Source organism: Malus sylvestris, chromosome 3 (assembly GCF_916048215.2).
Source record: "Malus sylvestris chromosome 3, drMalSylv7.2, whole genome shotgun sequence".
Classification (NCBI taxonomy): Eukaryota; Viridiplantae; Streptophyta; class Magnoliopsida; order Rosales; family Rosaceae; genus Malus; species Malus sylvestris.
Window position 1 is genome coordinate 32509653 of NC_062262.1, and position 2668 is coordinate 32512320.

A 2668-nucleotide genomic window follows, 5' to 3' on the forward strand; every position below is an offset into this window, starting at 1 on the left:
TTAAAATTGATTCTGCAAAAATAGTCGAAGATGGATTGAATTGATGGCATGTGAGTAGTGAGCACACACCTTTGAAGATCCATTATCAACGTAGCCAAAGTTCTGATCAAGATTAGAGAGTCCAAGAAACTCATCCATATAACATTGTGGAATAGTCCTAGCTGCAGAACCCCCAGTAAACGACATCCCCCCGGCAACACCGGGCAGCGTCACCTTGCACTCCACCGGCAATGGGTTTTGCGTTTCATATCTAAACACAGACCCAGAACGTGACTTCACAGTAGAATAAGACGCACCAACACCAACAACCACCCCATCACCGTCACCGAAATCCGACTAAGCCGGCTCAATCCCAACCTTGATTCTGGTAAGCAAAAACCTACGGTGAGCCAATACGAAGCTATTGGCCGTGTGAACGGCAACATCACATTTTCTACAGAGCAAAGCTCGATCTTCTAAGCAGAACAAGTACCCAACCGCCTCCTGCAAATCATCATCTAAAAAATTAAAGCAAAACCCAATTCGAATTTTGTGTTTTTACGATCAAATTCCTTAACTCTTTCGTTGTAGGATTCGAATCATTGAAATTCACCTGGCAGATATCACATTTGGGTATGTGGGAGCAGGGCCAGTCTTAAGTTTTTTGGTGTCCAATGTGAAAGCTCAAAATGTGCCCTTTTTTAATACGGAAACATATGTTTAAAAAAAAATGATATTTAACAGGGGCTGGAACCCAGTCGAAGTTGGGGGGCTAGGCCCTCTCGCCCAAATTATATTACTTGAGAAAATATACAACGGGAATGACATAGTACTTAAACCCTGACAATCAAAAGTACAATCATATACAACCAATATTAGCAAAGCTCCTTGAAATTTTAAGCTTTAAGAAATTGTCTTTTGGCATTTTTTGAAGCAAAATCATCAAGTATATCATCAAACTCCAAGTCTTCAATCTCATCATTTTCAATGCATAAGATTGCTAATCCATTTAGCTTATCTTGAGTCATAGTGGTCCGCAAGTAAGATTTTAATAATTTCAATTTTGAAAAACTTCTTTCTGCAGATGTCACGGTCACGGGTACAGTCAACAGTACACGATAAGCAATCAAGACATTAGGAAACATGTCAATTTCTTTTACAAAGTTTGCTATTTCCATGGATGTCCAAGAGTTATCACAGAGAAATGCTCTTTCAGGTAACATCATTTGTAAAACCTGTAATTCGGAACATAAATCGGCTCCATCTACATCCATGGTATTTCCATGTTTCAAATGTGCTTCAAGATTCATACAATTTTCTTTTAGCTCTTGATCATCCGATGAAATTAACTTCGGTGCATCAAACAAGAAACCAAAAATAAATTCAAAAGTCTTTAACTGTTCAAACCTGTGATTCATATAATTTTATGTCACTTGCAAAATTTTATATTAAATTATGAATTAATAATTCAAATTTAAAACTTAGTTTACCTCAAAACTCAAAAGGGTTGGTGAATGCACTGAATGAGAAGGACATGTCGGGTTTGTCGCTTGGAAGCTGCAGCACAGCAACTTGCAGTGAGTTTTGAGGGTTAAATTCCTGCACTTGCAGCCAATGGATGGGAGAAAATGACAGAGACGACATGCAGGGCAGTGGGGTAAATGGGAAACAAGGTCGGGGCAGGGGATCGGGAAAAATGAGGATATGTTTGGAACTTATGGTTAATTAGGGACAAGTGGTCCCTCTTATGTTCTTTTTTTTTAATGACCCAAAACCTAGGCCTGTTCAACATTTTTGTCAAACTTGGGCTCTTGCCCTCCAGCCCCTATTTTGGGCTATGGATTTATATATATATATATATATATACACCTAGTTGTGTGGATTTTTATTTTTTGGTGCCCTTTTCAATTTGGGCCCCGGACCAGTGCCCTGGTAGCATTGAGCCTGGGCCGGGCCTGGTAGGAGGAGGACAGAGGAACCCTCTGGTGCTTGCTCCCGAGCTTGTTCGTTTTGCGAACCTTCTCGTCGCACACTCAGAAGAGAGATGCCTCGTCGGCGCATTAGAGGACGTTCGCCTCCGCTACCTCGCAGATGTTACACTGTATCTTCATCTCTTTCTAAACCCTTCCAAAATCTCTTCTTTTGTGAGTTATGTTGGTGTCTCTATCTCTACAGTTGAAAGATGAGGAGCAGGCCCAGCCTAGGCCCAGTGTTGGCAGGGCGCCCGTCCGAGGCCCAAAATAATTGGGGGCACCAAAATTATTTGGGTGGTATATTTATATATGTTTTCATAAGAGTATAAATTTATAAAATTTGGTTCATTGACAAAGAAATTTAACTAGAACTGGTGGTTTTGTTGTTTGAAATTAATGAGGAGGTCTTGGGTTCAAAACACCATGTGTGCTTATTTACCTTTCAATTTTTACAAATTTCTTTTCATAAGAGTATAAATTTATAAAATTTGGCTAAATAATCAAGAAGTTTAATTAGAATCAATGGTTTTTGTTGTTTAAAATTAACGAGAGGTTCTAAGTTTGAAATGCTAAGTGCATGTTTATTCTTTTCAATTGTTACAAATTTTTGTTTGGTTAATTTATTTTTAATTAGTAGCTAGTAGCTATTTAGGTTGTTATTTTTAAACATTTGTTCCAATTCAAGTCTAATTTTTAACAAAGAATAATGCGTTGAC

The 2668-nt window shown here is 38.5% G+C and overlaps 1 pseudogene; it reads right to left on the reverse strand.

Annotated features, from left to right (window-relative positions):
- LOC126617184 (B-box zinc finger protein 22-like) lies at window positions 1-2090 on the reverse strand (annotated as a pseudogene).
- Window positions 2091-2668: the final 578 nt, after the last annotated feature.